This window comes from Ammospiza caudacuta, chromosome Z, assembly GCF_027887145.1.
Source record: "Ammospiza caudacuta isolate bAmmCau1 chromosome Z, bAmmCau1.pri, whole genome shotgun sequence".
Classification (NCBI taxonomy): domain Eukaryota; kingdom Metazoa; phylum Chordata; class Aves; order Passeriformes; family Passerellidae; genus Ammospiza; species Ammospiza caudacuta.
In genome coordinates, this window is record NC_080632.1 from 41525813 (window position 1) to 41538444 (window position 12632).

The 12632-nt window shown below is 40.8% G+C and overlaps 1 protein-coding gene across 1 annotated transcript in view; it reads left to right on the forward strand.

The window, feature by feature from the left end:
* Window positions 1–7080: 7080 nt before the first annotated feature.
* Window positions 7081–12632, forward strand: part of RFX3 (regulatory factor X3) — a 100003-nt gene continuing 94451 nt past the window's right edge. Inside the window, exon 1 of the mRNA XM_058823772.1 lies at window positions 7081–7232. The gene's annotated coding sequence lies outside the window, so the exon portion shown is untranslated. The remainder of the gene's footprint in view (window positions 7233–12632) is intronic.

Here is a 12632-nt window from a genome sequence, read left to right on the forward strand (position 1 = left end):
CTGCTGTCACCAGCACCCCCAGGGCCTTTTCCTGTGGCAGCTTTGGACCCTGCAGCCTGTGGCACTGCCTGGGGTTGGTGTGAACCAAAGGCAGGACCTGGAAACCTTGGCTCATGATCCAGCATGTCCAGATCCCTCTGAAAAATCTTCCCAATCTCCAGCAGATCAACACTCCCACCCAACTTGGTGTTGTCCACAAACTTAGCAAGGCTACACTTGACACCCTTGTAAAGGTCACTGATGAAGATACTACACAGAATTGGCTCTAGTACTGAGCCCTGGGGAACACCACTGGTGACTGGCCACCAGCTGGATTTAACTCCTTGCACCACCACCCTCTGGGCCTGGCCACTTGGCCAGATTTTAACTCAGTAAACAGTGTACCAGGCCAAGAGACAGGCTGCCAGCTTTTACAGAAAAATGCCATAAGAGACAATATTGAAAGCTTTGCTAAAGTTCAGATAGACAACATCCAGGAGCTCTTCCATCATCCATTAGGCAGGTCGCCTGGTCTTAAAAAGGGATTGCGTTGACCAAGGAGGACCCGTCTTTCCTAAATCCCTGCTTGCTGGGCCTGATCCCCTGGTTGTCCTGTATGTGCTGAGTGATTACAATCAAGACAATCTGTTCCATAACCCTCCCCAGCAGTGAGGTCAGACTCACCAGCCTGTAGTTCCCCAGATCCTCCTTACAACCTTTTTGAGGATGAGCATCACATTGGCCAGCCTCCAGGTCTGAGACCTTCCCAGTTAGCCAGGACTACTGGTGGAGAATTTCTTGGTGAGTGCTTCTTCCAGCTTCCTCAGTACCCTTGAATGAATTCCATCCAATCTCATAGAATTCTGAGTGTCTAAATAGCTCAGTACTTCATCATGTATTGCAGAAGATCTGTCTGGTTGCCCTCAGGATGAGTCTTACTGTTAAAGACTGAGGCAAAGAAGACATTGAGGACCTCAGCCTTTTCCTCATCCTTGGTGACAATGTTTTCCATGCCCATTAAAGGATGGAGATTTTCCTTGGCCTTCCTTTTGTTGAGGTATTTATAAAACCACTTTTTATTATCTTTCACAGCAGTGGCCAGATTGAGATCTAGTTGAGCTTTTGCCTTTCTAATTTTCTCTCTACATGTGCCAATGACATCTTTGCACTCTTCCTGAGTTACCTACTTCTTCCAAAGGTCATAAATCCTCCCTTTTTATCTCTAAGTTACTAATTATACTGAAAATACTGATTAACATGTCAAGCTTCTGAATTATCCATGGATGTGGTACTACAGCATTTTAGTTCATATTGAAGCTCATACACTGTCAAGGCAAATCTATTACACTCCATAATATGCTTTGATTCCCTTCGTGATGCCATTTTCGTACATACAAACTTCATACGGCTTTTCAAAACACTTTCCAATGTAACCCATGGAAGGGGCATTCTATGAGTTCACATAACATGTTTTATTTGCTAATGCAGATGCAAGTGCCTCAGCTCAGCGATTAGGCTGCACCCACTTAAGTCCACCAGTGCATAGCAAGCACAGAGGTAGGAACAGAAAGCTCTCAGTATGTACAGCTTATGCCATACCCTGCAATGCTTTTCATGCACATAAAAGGCTAGGTGTCACCAGTTTTACACATGCTCTTTATGATCAGAATTTATGATTGGTTCTTGCAATCTTGCCCCTTCTTCATTCCTGTAAATTATGTAATGCTCATGACTTGTGTCTCGGAATTATCAACAGTGAATACACAAAGAAACCTACACAACTTTCACAAAGAAACCTACAGAGAATCCAGGAAAGTGCACTGCTTGTAAAACTGTGTGGACACAGTTCATAGTACAAGGAAGACACCAAATTGATGGTCAACTAGTGATGTCTGATGAGCCACTGATGAGAGGACCAGCAGCAAGGACAAAATATAATTTAAGAAAATCAAGTATTTTCTATGTGGAAAAGGTATCAACTTATCCTCATCAAAACCCAGGACTTGCAGAGCAGCATAGCAGTATAACAGAACGCCTAGGCAACCCTAAAGTGTACTGAGTCTCCAGCCCAACAAAGCAGTGAGGCCATCTGTTCCCATCCCCAAGGTCAAACATGCAGACTGCACAGGCATTTGTGTCAGCAAAGGAAAAGGAGTCTCAGTTCCTCAACTATCTGGTACGGATCGATAGAGGAATCCTGATGTACCTGAATGATTAGCAAGGGAGGTGGCTGTCCCCCTGTACTTCGCTCTAGTGAGACTCCACCTGAAGTACTGCATCCAGCTCTGGAATCCTTGGTAAGACATGGACATGAAAGGACATGGAAAAGGAAAAGACATGGATCGATTGGAGCACGTTCAGAGGAGGGCCACATGACTTAGGGCTGGAGCACCTCTGATATGATGAAAGGCTGAGAGATTTGGGGTTGAGCAGCCTGAAGAAGAGAAGGCTCTTGGGAAATATTACTGTGCCCTTTTAGTACTTATAAAGGGGACTTACAAGAAAGATTAACACAGACCTTTTAGTAGGGACTGTAGCGACAGGACAGGGGTAATGGTTTTAAGCTTAAGAAAGGTATACAGACTAGATATTTGGAGGAAGTATTTTACAATGAGGGTGGTAAACATGGCCAAAATTTTCCCAGAGAGCTGGTGGATGCCCTTGAACCATTCAAGGTAATACTGGATATGGATTCAAGCAACTTGATCTAACAGGAGACGTCCCTGCTCACTGCAGGGGCGTTGGACTGGATGACCTTTGTAAAAGTCCATTCCAACCCAAAATATTTTAGGACTGTGATTCTATGACATTCCAGGATGCTAACTGAAGAAGAAAAGTAAACAAAAAAACCCCATATACTGTTCCTGCAAACTCCAAGGAACTGACCCTACAGACCAAGACAACTTCACCTAACCCTATACAAATACCAAAATATTAGTAGGCATTTGCAGAACATGTACCACATGTAACTGGTATGCAGATCACCAAGTAAGAGGGAATATTCCCTCCATAAAGAGACTAAGCAGAAAATACTCAGGAGACAAGTGAATGACTTGTTATGGCTCTAAGATAACAGAAGAGAAAGATTGTTATATGTCCTACTGTTTCCCTGAAAGGTAAGGAATAACTAAGTAACTAACTTAGGTAGAATTGTTTAGCCTTCTTTATATTTACAACAGTATCCAAAAGAATCATGCCCGGCAAGCAATTGGACATTGGAGTGTCTGGATCTGCCTAAGTTGTCTATCCTATAACATCAGCATCTATACATACCTCCTTTGCCTCTTTCCCCCACATCATGTGCACCCTTGAGAATGAAAATCACACAAATCAACAGGACTAGAAAGCAAAAGGGCTTGTTTCCTCATATAACAGCTTCCAGATGGTTGGCAATTCTTGATGAAAGATATTGCAAATGCAAAGTTTATACATGAGTTTATGGGGTGACTAGCAAAGTTTTTGGAAAAGATTCTCTGATATAGATAAAAAGATTATCATGCAGAGTTCAGAAAATATGAAAATGGAGATAGGTTGGCAAAGTTAAACAAGCAAAATGCACTTATGCTTCTTATTGCACTTGTCGAGGCATTAACTTACACTTGTCCAGTAAGTATACCCATGGTCTGAATCAGTTGGATTGCTCTTACACACACTTTTCCTTAGTACTTTGGATTGTCTTCGTACTGCTTCATAAGAGAGATAGCTACTGTGTTCTGTGGCAGGAATGACTTATGGTACGTTTCAGAAATGCAACAAATGGCAGAATGTATCTGAAAACCATTTGGAAATGCAAACAACCTATGAAATGGACTTAAAAAAAGGGCAATTATTATTATACGAAATTACTTTATACGAAATTACTAGACAGGCTAATTACAACTTTATAGGAAACAGCAAACTGTGTAAGATTCTGTATTTTGTAAAAGTTCTGAAAGGATAGCAATGTAGCTCTGTTGAAAATAAAACACCTAAAGTATTATAAATCCAGTATGAAAAAAAGGAATTAATAGGAATTTATAGGAACAAGAAATTGGAAAGTCTTCCATTACCATTTGCAACATACAAAATTGCAGTAGAAATTCCTGCATATGACACCAGTTATTTTTTCAGAGGTGTTGAAGATTTGAATCTGGCAACAGAAAGTGATAATTTTCAAGGTACACAAGCAACTTCTGTCCAACCATCTTTCAGTAAAAAACATTGATTACATTCTGATTATTCCTTATCCATATGAAAAGGTATAAAATTACTTTACTATGCAGCATATTCTGCATCTAAACATAAAACACAAGGCTTTTAGCAACACAACCACTTTTAATCAACACTGCTTTCATATTTAAATTTGGCAGGTTGTTTAATGTCATTAGTTAAAAAATTCTATGAAGGGACTGAATGTTTTAGGGATTGTCTTGCAGCGAATAACTGTTGCATAAGTTAAAAAAAAGACTCCATAAAAAATGAAGTCTTTGATAAAACGCTAGGATACAAATTTGCAGAAATTTACTTGAAATTATTTGAAACAGATTCCCTTAGATCCTGACTGATCTAAGTGGGCACCTCTGCAAATTAACTTCACAGACAGAAGCATAAAAATATTGAAGTGATTAAATAATCTTCCTGTAACAAAACTAGCCACTTCCCTTAACAAAGAAATCGATCATTTTCCTATAGACTGAAATGTTGCCATAAATTCAAATATTCACTAATATACTGGCTCAGGGAAGATGTATAGTGATATTTATAAGTATATTTTAAATTTCTGCCAAGGCCCCGATTTGCTCTTTCCACACATATAGACACAAAAAGTTCCATGATTTCAGGAAGAAAATCAACAACAGCCCAGTGCTTTTATCCTCCAACTTTACACATTCACCACAGTTCACCCTACTAAGGTTGCCAAGCACATAACAATGCAGGTGACAATTGACACAACAGAAAATATCCAGAATTAAAATACTTAACATCAATGCTTTCTTTAGCAACATAGATGACATGAATGTTGCTAAAGCTTTACCATGGAATTAGGTCACATCGCTTTAGCAACAATTTTCTGGTAAAACTACTCAGTATCTGACACCTCTATTTGGTTTTCCACCAAACCAAATAGTATGAATCTTGTTCATATGAAATTTAAAATTGTATGAAACACAAATCATAAAAGCTTTCCAAGTACAAGCTAAATTAAAGCATCTGTATTTGCTAGATAGAATGAAAGATATTTATCAAAACACCTTTTACCTTTAATTGAATGCATTGCTATAAATTTTTATTAAATTAGATTGCTTATAGTTGTGTCTCATTTTCATGTTTTTGAAAAGGTCAGTCATGTGAGTGTGACCTCTTAAAACACCCAGACATCCAATGAGGTTGAAGATCTCAGTTGAAGTTACTAGTTTAGCATCTCTCAAAAATCAGGTTCCACAGCAGAAATATCAAGACATAGCCTCAGCTATAGAAAGGCTTTAAATAGTTTTATTAATTCAAGATTGTTCTGTTATGGACTTAAATCTCTGTCAATCAAGATCTTGTTTGTATACACTTAACCCTAATTCCCAGTATTTTTTAGTAAATAGTTGCCATAGCTTAAGATGGTTGCACAGGGCCCTGAAAAATCAGAGTGAATCTACTAATGTAAGAGCAATTTCAATTTTTTTCTGTAGGGACAGGTGGAGTAGAATTGGTTGTAGACCATTCCACACAAATGTCAGGTGCTCTTAGCAGGAGGTATTAAAAAGATGTGACTGGTAAACCATAGGCTGGTAGAACATGCGAGGACACAGACCAATACATAGATAAAGGGGGAACTCCAGGGTTTACATGGATTATAGCATAACTGGCAACACAGACTGCTGCCACTGTGTATAAAGCTTCAGAGATACTTTTCTGGTTAGTAACAGGCTGCAGATGGCGATGCACAGGGACCACCGGGAGACACAGTAGCAACCAGCAGATGTAGAGCCACTATACGTAGCCTCAACATATACATACCCACTGAAGGAACTTCCTGAGTTTGGCAAGCACTGGGACAGGCTGCCCACCGAGGTCCTGGATTTCCCCTCTCGGAAGACATTCAAAACCCACCTGGACACGTTCCTGTGTAACCAGCTCTGGATGACCCTGCCTTGGCACGGGGCGGGGGGTGGGGTTGAACTAGATGATCTCCAGAGGTCCCTTCCAAGCCTGTGACTCTCTATACACCTGGAAGGAACAGACACAGCCTGTCAGGAGAGCATCCCGTAATCTCATTTAGTGCTAACCTCCCTGGAAGTGTTTAAGGAAAGACTGGACGTGGCACTCAGTGCAGTGTCTAGGTGACATAGTGGTGTTTGGTCACGGATTAGAATCGGCGACCTCAGAGGTCTTTTCCAACCCAGTGGATTCTGTGAGTCGGTGCGCCAGCTGGGACAAGGGCCCAACGCACGCACTCGGCCAGAAAGCCACGTGGGCTGAGAGCGGCCACCGGGCACTCCGGGGCCTTGGCTCGGGCCCCCGCACAAGTCCGGGGTCGACAGGGTTGACACGAGGCCACCGGCGAGTCGGCGGGACAGGAAAAACGACAAGCATAGTGGCGGCAGCGCTTCCGTTTCCATCGCCACTTGTCGCCGGCGACCCACTCCTCCTCCTCCTCCCCCCCTCGAAAATGGCAGCGCGGGCCACGGGCGGTGGGGGAGCGGCCCGCCCGCCGCCATCTTGAGGCGGGAGGGACGGCGGCCGCCGAGCCACTCCTGCCCGGCCCCCTGCCGGAAGTGGCGTAAGGCGGCCCCCGCGCGGCCACATCCCCCCGCCGGGCCTCGCGCGGTCGCCGCGCGCCCCGCACGGCGCCGGGCCCGCCGTGCGCGCTCCCCCCGCGCGGGCCGAGAACCGGGCCGGCGCGCGCCCCAGGCCGGGGCGCCGGGAAAGCCGCCGCGCGCCAGCCGTTACCGCAGGCCCCGCCCCTTCCGGGGCGCTCGGCCGCGCCGCCGCCCCCGCCTCCCTCCGTCCGCCCGTCGGTCCCTCCCTCCCGCTCCCGCTCTCCTTTTGTGAGTTATAGCAACCGTTGCCTTGTGAGTCGAGCGCCATAGTCACCGTAGTCCTGGCGACTGTTACCCATCAACAACAGCCGCTCCGCTCCCGCTCCTGCTCCTCCTCCTCCTGCCGCTGCTCCGCACCCCCTGCCTCACCGTCACCCACCACAACAACAACAACAACAACCGCAGCCGCCGCCAGCAGCAGCAGCGACAGCGGGAGCGCCGCCGCAGCCCGCCCCGGCACAGGTGAATGCGCTCGGCGGGCGCACCCCGGCCCTCCCTCCTCCTTCTCCCTGAGGCATCCGGGCCCGGGCTGCGCCCTCGGGCTGCGCCCGTGTTCGCGGGGCGGCCAGGGGACGCGGAGCTCCCCGCCGAACCCCCGCGGCCCTCCCGGGAGCGCTGTGCGGTCAGGGGGAGAGGGGCGGCGGGCATAGACGGGGGTGTCGGGCGGGGAGCGGGGCCGGCCGCCGTGCGGCCGAGGAGGAGGAAAGGCTGGGCGATGCCGGGGACGCAGGCACGCTGCGGGACCTCCAGGACAATCGCTAGGATGCGGTGGGTGTGCGTCTGAGTTGGGTCTCGTTTGTACGGGTCGGGAAATGGAGAAATCAGGGAACGCGCTGCGGCCGCAGTCAAAGGTTAATGGCTTTAAACCTGAAAAAAGGCGTAGGGTCGAGAGGAAAGATGCAGTCGGAGACGGATCCTGTAGGACAACAAGAGCAGGGGTTGATTTCCCTCTTTCACTTAGAAGGGCCTTGTTCTGATTTGATTTGACTACTAAATGACTAAATGTTGCAGGTTTTTGTGAACTTGCTATATCTTTTAATGATACTCTCGTACTATCGATCATATCAACCCCCTTTTATTTTTTGTGCTTTCTCTGTGTAATTTTTTCTTTTATTCATAATTAATGTTGCAGTTTGGTTTTTAGTAAGCTATATTTTCTTTGTATTGTGAAGTGGGGTTTTGTTTATTCAATACCCCCACTAATACATAAATAGAGTAGCAGGTTGGGTTTTTTTCTTATTCTACTCGTTCTGCAGGGAATTGTTTTTAAATTATGCTTTCATAGTGACAGTGTAGCATGGAACAGTGCCTGTGTAGGTCTAGTTTATTGCACAGTGAGTTACGTTCATGTTGAGAGAATCCATTTGTTTCCCTAAACTCTCCACGATGAAGGAAATTCAAGACACTGACTGTGGGTTTCAGCGCTAAGCAGCAAAGAAAGGAGGAAAAAACAGTATGATAAAGAAGTCTGTGTGATTTTGTTAGTGATACTGCTTTTCAGGAGTACTTTTGTGAAAGAGGGAAGGGGCAGCTATTTACCCCTCAAAGAGATGTAGGAGGACTCATGTTATTGAGTATGACTTCCTTCTTAGTTCTAATCCAAAATGCTTGTTTTCTTCATCCATTTTGTGACTGCTTATTAAGGTCTAAAGATTTGTGTTGTCATTGATGTCAAATCATACTTCATATACTTTTTAAATTCTTTGGATGAAGTGAATTTTTGGCATCTTTTATGGCAGTGAAACATTTAACATCTTAACATTTCCATACCCACTTCCACTCTCCCCTTTGACTTGTCAAATCATGTGTTGTTTTGGTAGATCTGAAGTGGTGACTTATTTATTTCCTTATTTATTTATTTCCTAATATAATTAGGAAAAATAATGCTCTTGTTTTTAATCTAAACCCTACATATAATTGTGCATACACCTTTTCCATTTTAATATCCTTAGATATCCAGTGTAAGATACGGGAGTTGTCTCACGTTGGAACTACCAATGAGTGTAACTGGGGCAATTTTTTCAAGCAGGTATTAACTAAAAGATCTGCTAAGTGGTTAGTGCATTGTTTGATACTGATTTTCCTCGGGGCAAGACATGTTGGATCCTTTTTTAAATGTGTTTTAATATTTCATAGTTCACAAGAACTTAGAAAATAAATTATTTTAGATAATGACCAAAAGCCCCTACATCATCATCTTTTAATTTTTTTACTCCAAGATGAAGCCACTGTGTGCTAATTTTGTAGGCCCTGGTGTAAATAATTCTAAATACACTAAGAATTTTCAGTGTGAGTTCTAGTAGGGTATCAGTTATATGGCACATCTAAGTCTTTATGAATTTGTTGTTAGTTTCTGTGATTAATTGGTTTTGAAATAATTCCTGGCATCTACTGTTGTTGAAAAAATGTCAGTTCTGCACCATACCTTTCTTGAGAAGCTCTCTTAGAGCAGGACAGAATACTGCTCAGGATGGGATTATTCCTAGGTATTGAAATCTGTCTTTGCAGAACATATATCCAGGCCACTGGGTAGTAAAGGAAAGTGTGTGCCTGTGTGTGAGACAAAGTTTCTGTTCTGATTCTGCTGGCTGATGTATACAGGTGTTTCTGAAAAATCATATTAAAAGCACGTGTTTTTGTCTAAAACCAAAGACCTTTATAGTACTATTTGGCTGCATTTTCCTTTGCCACTGACTACAATTTGGAAAATAATAAAGAAGGTGTAATCACTGCTTTTAATATTGTGGACTTCACTGAGAAAATATTGACTTTTTATTCTCTCTGAGATACTGCAGTGATCACAGACGAGATCTGCATTATACATTCTGATTCCCTAATGACCACAGCTAGCAAAATAGTTGGTGTTTGTACTGCTAACTAGTGTTTAAAAATGACATGGCTTGTGATATTTATTTATTTATGTATTTTAAATGTATAGGTTTTCATGACTTACAGAGTGTGACTATCTAGTTTTGTTTCAACATATCCAAACAAAACAGTAAGGATCAGCTGCTCTATTGTGCTACTAGTAAACTAACCTACATTTTGCTACTTTGAAGAAATCCTTTCAGTAAGGTAGTGTAGGTAAAAGAAATCAGCGTCAAATATACTGTCAAAAGCTGTTGAAAATTTTAAAGACATGGTGCTTTATTAGATAATTCGGTTCAGCTTTGTTAGCACTATCCCACTTCTTGTTCCTTCCTGACAGGGTATTGTTAATCAAAAACTGCCTAGAGAAATAAATGTTGCACATTATTTCCATTTACTAAACTTTTGAGAAGTCCAGCTGCTTTTGTTTGCTTCTCTTACTTGAAACATAAGCCAGTGGCTAAAATGCAATAGTAGTTTATCATTGTAGTTCCTTTTAGTGTTGTAGTTAGTTTTTCTCGTTTTCATGCTTTAATTTGAAAGACTTTCTTCCCTCTGAAAATATTCTGTATTAGTTTTATTTTTTACATGCAGTCTTCAACAGCTTACCACCTGCAGGTATGTGTCATGCAGAATGCTTAAAAAATGAATAGGCTTTAAAAAATATATATGACTATTAAAATGTTTTTTAAAAATCATTGTCAGTTGGAAAGACATACGAATACTCTACAATACAGAATAAAAAATAAAAAATAAGCTTTCAGTGGCAATGTAGTATCCTTGTAGTTGGAATTCCATTTCAAAATTGAGCTCCTTGTTAAATTTATGTACTAGAATACAAAAAGAAGAATGTTTTGAATTTATCAATGAAAATTTTTTAGTTTTTTTTTTTTTTCTTTTGGCCAAAAATTAGGGCTGAAAACTTAATGAGGCTTTTAAAATGAATAACTGAAGTTTAACACCTTTTATTTCAATTAGCCACAAGTTTATTGTCTATGTATTTTGCCTACAGTTGGTTGTCAATCAAAACAATACTTCTCTTTTCTCTCATCTGAGATTTTGATTTTTAGATTTGGCTAAATCTAGTTTGTTAGGGACAGATGGCTGATTTAAACAGGTGTCACTTTCATTTCTTGTGCCTTGTGTTGAAACTTCCAGAGGTTTACAAAAGAGCTTCCTAAAGCAGATGGTGATCTCCACTTCTGTGAATAGAAAAATGTACTTTTGTAGGAAATTATTTTCCTAGTGACTAGGTGTATTTTAATAATTTGATGTGTCATACTAGACTTTATGCTTTAATACTTAAAATGTCATCAGAGTTTGAAATGTTTCATATAATACAATAATTTTAAATTTTTGTTTTCTCATTGGACTTTGAAAGGAGATGTGAGTATTTTGGTGTGGAATTCAGCAGTTTGAGTGTGTGGATAGCTGTAGATCTAGTAAATGTTACTCTTGCAAGACCAAGAGCAGATATACTGCTTGGTGTAACATTTTGTTTCACTACCTTATCTTTTCTACTTAAAGATTATTTCTTTTTGGAATATTTTTTAATACAAATGAATTACTAGTAAGAACACAACATTAGTGTGAAACAAATGTATGCTTAATTTTATTTTTCTGGCACCTCGCTGTATTAGCATATCTGCAGGTTTCTTCTAAAATTTTTTATTCAGTAGTTATAATTTCCTCAATTACAAAAGATTTTAATAGGAAAGAATGAAATTGAAGTTAGTTTTCTAATAATTTTTTTATATTTTTGTTTCTAAGGACTCCTTTTTTCTTCTTTTTATGTTGACTTTTTTATCACAATGACTGGTGTTTATTGTTAGTTGTTTTCTTTTTCTAGCGGATGCACCAGAGGGTGCTGTGCTATTTGAAATACAAAAAGGAGAGAAAATCCTAAAAGTTTGTTCATTGAAATGCATTGGTAAGGCATATAAGACTTGAATAAACATTACTGAAATTTTTACACTTTTCTGTGCAGTGCAATAAAGCAAACTTACTGTTTTGACAATATTATGTTAAAAATCATAGAGTAAATTGGCTGTTCTGAATCGGATTATGTCTGTGTATGTAGATTCACACACTTAAAATGCAATTTCTGTTCATCAAAAGAAAACATATTTATATGTAAATTATGTCTGTTTAACATATAGCTAAAATTATATAAGCTGTATCCTTATTGAAGTACTACATGAATTTATGTGAGGCATACATGCATTTTGGAGTGACCTTTATTGTATGTTATATTTTTCATTTATAAGTCTGTGTTCACATTTTATATAGCCAATTTGCTCATATGTGAACTCTTTTTAAAAAATATATTGCTGTGCATACAACTTTTTTCCTTTCTCACTGAAGCTCTTCCTAGATGAAACTGAGGTGGGCATGGGAGGGTATGTACTTATGAACTGCAAAAAGGACAGGATGCTTTTCTCCATTGATCAGTAGTTCTGGGAAAGAAAGCCACCAACCCACCTCCCCCTCACACCCCACCCCCTAAAAAAAAACCCAAAGAAACAACAACAAAACAACAATCAAAAAAGAAAACCTACAAAACAAACAAACAAAACCCCCCCAAAAAAGCAAAAAAAGTGCCTAAATCAGCCCGTGCCTCTACATATTTATAAGTTCCACTAAGTTTCATTAAAAAAATTCTCTATGGATATATGAACCTGTCAGATTAGAAATTAATAGTAGTAACTTCTGTAGTTTAGTAATATCTATTTTTTTATCATACCCCATAAAATTAATAAGGTAATATTTTTCCCTCTGTGTAGGTGGTTAATGATGTCGAGTTTAGTGTAATTTCCTTTTGGAAACATGCGAAAAGACTCAGAGTGTAGCTAGGGTAGTACACCTTAAATTGCTTCATTTTGGACACTGTTGCAAACAATTTAGTTGTTCTACCTGTTCCACTGTTATAAGGTGTTTGGTTAGTTAGGAACTTCCTAAAATCAAGAGGTAGTGGATGGAATATATTGTAAATTC